We start from the raw sequence: 11,058 nt of genomic DNA, 5'->3' as shown, positions 1-11,058 counted from the left end.
AATAGAGTCTTATAAATTCAGTATCTCTTGATAGATTGCTGAAAGAGTAGTACGAAAGAAAAATCCTGAACTCTGAACGATCAGATTCATGATGGATGCAGGGACACACAGTATTTTTAAAAGTCCTTGGTACAAGTTCTTCCTGTGACTTGAGCAGTGTCTGTATTCAGATATTAAAAAAAAAGATCTTTAAAGCACTGTAGTACACTGTCATATAACCAGGAATATTTCCTGTATGGTCACCTTTAAATGGCCTTTGGTGTCGTATTTCGACATAAAGGACATCCAGGATACAGACGCCTTTGAATGCAACATTGGTTATATTACAAGTGTGACTGATAAGGAGCGCCAAATTAACAAAAACTCAGATAAAAAGATCAGTTCAATTATTACCCGTAATAATCAATTGACGTGCGCATCAAATCAATCATTGTTCTCATCAATTGATTAGGTGTTCACATCAATTATTGCGCCCATATATTAAATAATGCGCGCTGCCCATCAATTCAATGTACGAGAGCAATAATGGGTTTGTTGCGCGCATTTATTTAACTGATGACTGCAATACTTCAGCGCGGCATGTGATTTTGAGCTCCGTATAATTGATTTAATAATCTCTTTAATTCAATTGAAAATATCTTAATTATTTACAACGATTTTTGTACAAGAAATTAATGAGCACATCAACTCTTATATAGAGAGAAACACTTCAATTAATATAATGAATTCAAGACAGATCTAATTAGATAGTTGTATCTAGAAGAAGTATTGCATGCATCAATTGAATAAATATCAATTCAATTGAAGAGAGCAATAATTAAATTATTACACACAGTAATTGAATTGAAGCGCAAGTAATTGAATTAAAGCTTTTTTTAATTAAATTGTGGAGGGCATCAATTCAATTGTTGATATCAGTAATTCATTTGAAGAGAACAACAATTCAACTATAGCCTAATCAACTCATCAAAGTATTCAATGCTATAAAGAATTCAATCAATGCGCGCAATAATTCAGAATTGTAGATTTTAGTAATTATCTGAACATGTTTCATTGAATTGTTGCAAGCATCAAATGAATTGATGATATCTTCAAATAATTAAACTTATCTTGAATTTAGCTTCTTAGACTGAAAACCTTTTTCAAATCTTTTTAACATTAATTTCTGTTACAGAAGAGTATATTTTAGTTCAACTGACAAAACACTAGACAGCCTCTCTCTCTCTCTCTCTCTGATATTTATATAAATTCCCCAAAAAGTTGTTTTTTGAGAAGTAGTTGAAACACTTGAGTTCCCTTTTAATTCCTTCAATCAACCGCCAGACTAAATGTAGTGACTTTCATGTAATATATCAAGTTTATACACTCTGTAGTGAGTTTCCGGTGTGTGTTCACATGTGACATGGTGTCGTAGGTATCAGGTGAAAATTCAATTTTGTTAAAGACGGATTTTCTATATTTTAAGTATCAGAGCAATATAAACAATTTAATCAACGCGCGCTAGAAATTAGAATAGTAGATATTATTAATTATTTGAAGAGATCTTCAATTGAATTGTTGCGCGCATCAAATGAATTGATATTTTCAAATGCTTAAAGATGTCTTGAATTATTTGAGTTTACGTTGATTTGGTGATTCATAGACTGAACACCTTGTTTAGATCTGCTTAATATTAATTACCGGTATTATATAATGAGACTCCCCCCGGAAAATTGGCTATATATAGTAAGCCCCCCTCCCCCGGAGGAGTCTGGCAATATAGTTAGACCCCCCACACCCACACCCACCCCACACTTATCAATAGTGAGCCTCCCTCCTTCGTGATTGGTCTGGATTCCCATCGGAAGACTGGCTATGGTATTTAGTGAGTCACCCCCTTTGAGGGGTGGCTATATCCCCTAGCCCTAGTAGTGAAACTTCCCTACAATACACATACGTGGTTGGTTGCAATTTCATTAATATCTTTGATATATTGATTAAAGGGGTAAATTCTTTTGGCAGTCGTTCAACTACTGAATTGAATGCTCATTGCGCTTATGAAGGATCATTTTTTAATAAGATGCATTTTGCTATATAGCCAAATTTATTTAGGGGTAATACTGATAGTTAGCCAGGTTTCCGGTGGATGTGGTAGGGTTGCTTTATAGCCAGAATTTCGGGGTGGGGGGGGGGGTAAATAGCTTGGGGGAAAAGCTATTCTTGTACTCTGTACAAGGACACAATGCATGAGCAGACGAATACATTTACTGTATATGTACATTTTCAATATCCACTCTTCGTCTTTTCATCAGACCTTATTTTTATTTGATATTATTGTGTAACACAGGACATATTATAAAATCCAACTTATACTGTGACATAGAAAATGTTAAAAACGGATATTGAACCAGTATTCGTGATTCGATGAAAGACTCTATATTGTCGAATGATAAATGAACCTTTTTCACAATTTATGTCGGGGAAAAAAATAGGAGTTTTTCCTTACTTTTATACCAAACACATAAAAAAAATAGTTTAATCTCAATTTAAAAGGACTTTCATACAATGATAGACGATTAATAAAATGGTAAATAGAAACGTTTTAAATTTTCAACCTAGGACGTAAATATCCATCTGGATCCTCCATTATCCTAAATTCTCTGAAAGTAATTACTAAATGGCTAGGCATAAAGCAGATTTTCCGGAGGATGAACCTACTGAAGGGGGTATACGCTACAACACCAGGTGTCTCATCCCATGCCCCACCAGGGCTTAACCATGGACGCACTGAAGGCATAACGCCGGACTATTTAGACCCATTGCCTCTGAGGATTGGTACACGTCCTCCAACCCTTGCATCCACTCCTTGGTAGAACATCAAATACCTTTAATTAATATAACTTATGATCAAATATATAGGTTACAATGTGACACTTCAAACCGAGGCTCTTCTTCGGATATGAAGGTCATTGAAATATGAAAATATTCATTGCTAAACACAACCTCGTGCACTGGCCGAGAAGCCATATCGTCTGATATATAAAAAAAAAAAAATAGTTCTTTTAAAGGTACCAACTTTCCGAATAATATTTTGTGATAAACTGAAGTAAAACAATGCATAAAAGACTGGGATTTTATTTCAATAAACACATGTAAATTATAGCGAACAGGACTATTCCGTATACCAAAGTAAAGACCCCCCCCCCCCCCCCTTTACTTTAGTATCCGGAATAGTCCTGTTTGCTGTAAAGGGGGATACTGTAAAAATAAAAATTGTTGGGTTTTGTTTTTTTGAAAATGGTTGAAATGCTTGAGTTTCCTGTGCTCTCAATCAATCGCCAGACTAAATGTAGTGACTTTCGGGTAATATATCACGTTTAAACACTCTGTAGTGAGTTTCCCGTGTGTGTTCACATGAGTCATGTGACACCGTGTCGTAGGTATCCGGTGTAAATTCAATATTTTTAGAGACGGCTTTTCTATATTTCAAGTATCAGAACAATATACAGATGTCCCACATTACGTAAAAATGAATTTATATTCTGGTTAGCATAACTAGAACATAGTGTAGTGAGTTTCAGGTGTAAAGTCTTGTGTAGTGAGTTTCGGCATTATGCACGTATGTGTGTGTGTGTGTGTGTGTGTGTGTGAACAAAAACATGATACAAGCCTTGACACAAAGAATTGTGAGCTCTGTATCTCTCTATTAACTGGGCAACTATAATATGTAACATTCAAATTTTTGTTGACCATTAGGAATACCTTAATTCAGGAATGTAAAGGTTGAAAATAGAAAAATACATTTTGAAAATTTTCAGCTCATATCGTAACCATGCCCGTTTAATAAGAGAGCCAAATTCCCTAAATATTTGAGGATAGAATATCTTCATCATTAAGGAGTGTTGTATCTTCCTTTTTTGTTACATTAGTATTTTTATAACTATTTGTTTTTAATATCACACATAGATTTTATGGAGGATACCAACCCTTTCAATGAAATATTTTTATTTGCACATTTCATACTATAGATAAAATATTTAGTTTGTAAAGACATCAGAGTTTTCACACTTTCTGTTCTCAAATTAGATCCAAATACAAAATCTCTGTTAGAATATGTGACATGAATATGGTTCTTATTAAAATAGAAAGTATCAAAATCATTTAAAAAGTCTAGTACATTCGAAATTGAAACCAATGAAGTTTTGTATTCATAGTAAGTTTAAATGGGAGGGGAAAGTATTCTCCCACTCTTCATCATAATACGATGTTTTGGCAATATGTATGTTTCTGTGAAATTTATTTTAATTTTTGTTGTTGTGAAATGATATATTGTAATGAAAAGGGAATAATTATGAAGTTTAAACCGTAGCCACACAAGAATTCTTTATGGCAATATCGAAAAGCTCAATATACATGTATAGCTGATGGCGTGGGTGTCTGAACTTTAGAACTGAAGTATGTATGGGTGCCTCCTGTCATTTTTCCCACTTTTTCTTCTTTTCATCTAATTTCATTAATCGTAAGAACGTAAGAATTTTCAATAAATGGAAACAAGATCATTTATAACAGAAGCCCCTCTATGAGTGAACATGTCCAATGAACAAAAATAGTAGAACTATGAAATTAGTTAATTCTGACTGGAAAATGCATGCCATATATCAATTGCCCACTTAAACTTCTTTTTCATTTGCCAAATTTAAATTATTATTTGCTGTTCTCCATACCGTTATTTAAGTAGTTTAAGTTAAAGAATAAACCAACAATCAAATAAACCCCTTTTCATTCTACAACAATATGCTTCCAGGTCCTCGCCATGCATATGCTATCTGTTTTACAAGATTCTGAATTAAATATGTGATGCAAAAATCTTAAGAAATCAGTTTTAAAATCATCGGTATCGAACAATTGACGTCATTTGAAAGTGCCATGTGTTTCAAAACTATAAATATGTAATATAGATATCAGAAAATCTCTGCTTAACCAATAACCTTTCTGATCTCCATGACCTGCAAAACAAAATTATCAGCAAAGGCAAATGATAGGAAAATATTTCATAACATTTATCATATCCATGAAAGCTGCCTCTCTACGTAAGTACTGAAGGCAATCGCCTCATGTGTTATTATGACGGATAAAAATTGAATAACTCCGAATAAATGTAGATACTGCGGAATCGCTCTTGATTTATCGCTGTAGTATTTTTTATTGACGAGTAGTGCTTATATCAAAGTCAAACTGCAGCATTGATAAAAAATAATCAAGTTCATTTTTCACATTTTCTTCCGGAATGATTCCTACAGAATACGAGAATAACATCCTGTGGGTTGGTACCATCGTCACAAAGCAAGACTAACATGTACTAACCTCGTCATAAAGCAAGACTAACATGTACTAACCTCGTCATAAAGCAAGACTAACATGTACTAACCACGTCATAAAGCAAGACTAACATGTACTAACCACGTCATAAAGCAAGACTAACATGTACTAACCACGTCATAAAGCAAGACTAACATGTACTAACCACGTCATAAAGCAAGGTTTACATGTAGTGACCTCCTCAAACACCATCACTAACATATAGTGATATCTTCATACAACAACACTAACATGTAGTGATCTCTTCATACATCAACACTAACATGTGGTGATCTCTTCATACATCAACACTAACATGTAGTGATCTCTTCATACATCAACACTAACATGTAGTGATCTCTTCATACATCAACACTAACATGTGGTGATCTCTTCATACATCAACACTAACATGTAGTGATCTCTTCATACATCAACACTAACATGTAGTGATCTCGTCATACATCAACACTAACATGTAGTGATCTCTTCATACATCAACACTAACATGTGGTGATCTCTTCATACATCAACACTAACATGTAGTGATCTCTTCATACATCAACACTAACATGTGGTGATCTCTTCATACATCAACACTAACATGTGGTGATCTCTTCATACATCAACACTAACATGTAGTGATCTCTTCATACATCAACACTAACATGTGGTGATCTCTTCATACATCAACACTAACATGTGGTGATCTCTTCATACATCAACACTAACATGTGGTGATCTCTTCATACATCAACAGTAACATGTGGTGATCTCTTCATACAACAACACTAACATGTGGTGATCTCTTCATACATCAACACTAACATGTAGTGATCTCTTCATACATCAACACTAACATGTGGTGATCTCTTCATACATCAACACTAACATGTAGTGATCTCTTCATACATCAACACTAACATGTAATGATATCTTCATACATCAACACTAACATGTAGTGATCTCTTCATACATCAACACTAACATGTGGTGATCTCTTCATACATCAACACTAACATGTAGTGATCTCTTCATACATCAACACTAACATGTAGTGATTTCTTCATACATCAACACTAACATGTAGTGATCTCTTCATACATCAACACTAACATGTAGTTATCTCTTCATACATCAACACTAACATGTGGTGATCTCTTCATACATCAACACTAACATGTGGTGATCTCTTCATACATCAACACTAACATGTAGTGATATCTTCATACATCAACACTAACATGTAATGATATCTTCATACATCAACACTAACATGTAGTGATCTCTTCATACATCAACACTAACATGTGGTGATCTCTTCATACATCAACACTAACATGTAGTGATCTCTTCATACATCAACACTAACATGTGGTGATCTCTTCATACATCAACAGTAACATGTGGTGATCTCTTCATACAACAACACTAACATGTGGTGATCTCTTCATACATCAACACTAACATGTAGTGATCTCTTCATACATCAACACTAACATGTGGTGATCTCTTCATACATCAACACTAACATGTAGTGATCTCTTCATACATCAACACTAACATGTAATGATATCTTCATACATCAACACTAACATGTAGTGATCTCTTCATACATCAACACTAACATGTGGTGATCTCTTCATACATCAACACTAACATGTAGTGATCTCTTCATACATCAACACTAACATGTAGTGATTTCTTCATACATCAACACTAACATGTAGTGATCTCTTCATACATCAACACTAACATGTAGTTATCTCTTCATACATCAACACTAACATGTGGTGATCTCTTCATACATCAACACTAACATGTGGTGATCTCTTCATACATCAACACTAACATGTAGTGATATCTTCATACATCAACACTAACATGTAATGATATCTTCATACATCAACACTAACATGTAGTGATCTCTTCATACATCAACACTAACATGTGGTGATCTCTTCATACATCAACACTAACATGTAGTGATCTCTTCATACATCAACACTAACATGTAGTGATTTCTTCATACACCAACACTAACATGTAGTGATCTCGTCATACACAACACTAACATGTAGTAATCTATTAATACATGAATAATAACATCTAGCGATCTCGTCATACATCAACACTAACATGTAATGATCTCTTCATACATCAACACTAACATGTGGTGATCTCTTCATATATCAACACTAACATGTAGTGATCTCGTCATAAAACAACACTAACATGTGGTGATCTCTTCATACATCAACATTAACCTGTAGTGATCTCTTCATACATCAACACTAACATGTGGTGATCTCTTCATACATCAACACTAACATGTGGTGATCTCTTCGTACAACAACACTAACATGTAGTGATCTCTTCATACAACAACACTAACATGTGGTGATCTCTTCATACATCAACACTAACATGTGGTGATCTCTTCATACAACAACACTAACATGTAGTGATCTCGTCATAAAACAACACTAACATGTGGTGATCTCTTCATACATCAACATTAACCTGTAGTGATCTCTTCATACATCAACACTAACATGTATTAAACGTTTGTCTTTACACACAGACACATCTAGCATTCTTAGGTATTCCGTAATGTTAATTTTTTTGTCTTCACACACACACACACACACACACACACACACACACACACACACACACACAAAAACACACACAAACACACATACACACGTTTAGCTAGCTTAGATATTCCGTAATGTTAAACGTTTGAGGCGGCAATGCAAAAATCTCGAATCATCACATAATTTTTTACCTATGTAGTGACACCCCCCCCTCTCCGACCCCCCCCCCCCCCCCCCCGAGATAATGATTTAAACAAAACTTGAATAAAGACTATCTAAGTGAACTTGTGTTCAAATCTTGTGACAATGTGTAATGTACATGTAATGTGTAATGTACATGTAATGTGTAATGTACATATAATGTGTAATGTACATGTAATGTGTAATGTACATATAATGTGTAATGTACATATAATGTGTAATGTACATATAATGTGTAATGTACATATAATATGTAATGTACATGTAATGTGTAATGTACATATAATGTGTAATGTACATATAATGTGTAATGTACATGTAATGTGTAATGTACATATAATGTGCAATGTACATGTAATGTGTAATGTACATGCAATGTGCAATGTACATGTAATGTGTAATGTACATGTAATGTGTAATGTACATGCAATGTGCAATGTACATGTAATGTGTAATGTACATGTAATGTGTAATGTACATGTAATGTGTAATGTACATATAATGTGTAATGTACATATAATGTGTAATGTACATATAATGTGTAATGTACATGTAATGTGTAATGTACATATAATGTGTAATGTACATATAATGTGTAATGTACATGTAATGTGTAATGTACATATAATGTGCAATGTACATGTAATGTGCAATGTACATGTAATGTGTAATGTGCATGTAATGTGTAATGTACATATAATGTGTAATGTACATGTAATGTGTAATGTACATGCAATGTGTAATGTACATGTAATGTGTAATGCATAATGTACATGTAATGTGTAATGTGGTACATGTAATGTGTAATGTATATATAATGTGTAATGTACATGTAATGTGTAATGTACATGTATGCCGATTTCTTTGTCATTTGTTATATTTGATAGATGATATTTTCATTCTCATTCAGATTGTCTTGTTATAATCATTAAATCAAAAACAAGCTGTTTCAGTTTAGAAAACGTGATAAGACATAAAAACTATGACGCGAGTTTCATCATTTCTGATCAATATATTCTAATTGTCTTTTTTCATATGTCCTAATCATTTCCCTTCATTTGAACACATTACGAACACGTAACACATAGATACTTTGTGGCAAGTTGATATATTCTTCATAACTTTCTTACTATACATATACGATATTCCATCGCATTATACATGTTTACCAATGTGTAAGAAGTTCAAAGTTCAAAGTAAATATTTAAAATGATTCTGGTTTCTGTGCAGTGTTTCAACATCTACGCCTCCTGTATCTTCTGCGTTTACACGGCCGCTGTCGTCTGCCACCAGCATGATACATTCCTCCTCTTCTGGCAGTAAGAATTCTTTCGACGTCCACAGCTATACATAAAAAATATTTTTAAATATTTAAAATCTGATGCACTATTATGACGTACTATAGAGAAGCGGCATGTGAGGAATATATGTACTTCCCTAACCGTACAATACTTTCGACTAACAGGCACATGTAGTTGATACTTCTTTTAAAATACTACTATCCAATAATATAAGAGATGTCTGAATGTAATTTACAAACATTATCTTTTCAATTTACATAGTAATGTACGTCATTGATTTAAAAATACTTACATGGATTCCCTCTCGGGTGTTGAACAGTATTGCCATTCAAAATTCGCTGGAGATTCTGCCTAAATCTGGATGGGATAGGCCCATTGGTAGCTCGTTGGCATGAACATATCCCCAGAATAAGGAAAATCACTAAAACACAAAGGATTTTTCTCTGCATCTTCAAACACTCCTTTTGTTGATCTTATACTGGCTGAAACTAAGAGCTGCGATAAAATACGTAGTCTTTATATGTTCCAATGAATATCCAGTAACCCAAATCTGGTTTTCATTTTCTATATTTTATCTCGAGATAAAATCTGGGTGTGCTCTTATCCATCAAGAATCCTGGAATTTGTTTATTTACCATTACGTCGAATATTCCGGTGAAAAACAACGAAGGCAATGTTTTCTTTTTTCTCTTCTCTTAGATTCTCTCCTGCAGGGCGCTATAAAAATATTTACATTGAAATTAAAATTTTGAACACACACGAGCGTTGCAGTCCATACCCTCATGTATTATTGAAATTGAAACCTTTCTTACATTTACACTCTACATGAACTTTCATTTCTTGTCGTTTAATGACATACTGTATTTATAAGATTCATACATGTATTGTTCACAACTACATTGCATTCACGATGAAATGGCCACTATCTACAATTTGTAGAGATATCGAAGGCAAAACCATTGAGAATACGTTTGTATGATATGTGTTATCACAATGTTTTGATTTTCTTCTGTCTTGTTTCACTTTTTCTCCAAGAAGTTTACATGTGTTATACAGAGTAGGAGTGCCTCCGGATTTTTTTTTCATTTTCCATACATTTGAGGAACTAGTGTAGTAAGCTACAGGTCAGTAACAAACAAATGTAGTCTAAACACACATTGCCGCATTTCTGTATACACACAAGTCAAGTTTGTGAATTGTATGCATCATGTCGGGCAAATAAAACTGAATCATTCAAATGTTCTGAATTTAGGGGACCGCAAAAGCAAACCGTATACTGACTTTAAAGTGTGTGTGTGCGTGTGCGTGTGTGTGTGTGCGTGTGCGTGCGTCAGTGCGTGCGATTTTTATCAATGTTTTTGTTTTGTTTTCTCCCACGGAAATGCGCGTTGAGGTTGAATACGCACTTCCTTCATTCATATTCATGAAAAGGCAGTAACTCAATAATTGCAGAAAACGCCTAATTGCTTTGTTATTACAATGATTAATTTATCGCAAATTTGTTGAAAGTGTTACTTTAAACTACAAACACGCTTCTTCATTCATCTTATTTTTTATCAGGGAAATATCGCCTTTTCTGTCGCATGTATGCCTTTAGCGTCCTTCTCAAGAATTTTTCA

The 11,058-nt window shown here is 33.9% G+C and overlaps 1 long non-coding RNA gene across 1 annotated transcript; it reads right to left on the bottom strand.

Moving 5' to 3' along the window:
* Nucleotides 1-9,227: 9,227 nt before the first annotated feature.
* Nucleotides 9,228-10,324, bottom strand: LOC125652602 (uncharacterized). Its single transcript, XR_007361620.2, has 2 exons — nt 9,732-10,324; nt 9,228-9,482 (listed from the first exon to the last, which is right to left on the bottom strand). It is a non-coding gene; the product is annotated as an uncharacterized LOC125652602 (long non-coding RNA).
* Between the last annotated feature and the right edge of the window lie 734 nt (nt 10,325-11,058).

This window comes from Ostrea edulis, chromosome 5 (genome assembly GCF_947568905.1).
Source record: "Ostrea edulis chromosome 5, xbOstEdul1.1, whole genome shotgun sequence".
Taxonomy (NCBI): Eukaryota; Metazoa; Mollusca; class Bivalvia; order Ostreida; family Ostreidae; genus Ostrea; species Ostrea edulis.
Note: the sequence above shows the minus strand (reverse complement) of the source record. Positions and strands in the feature narration are given on the sequence as shown.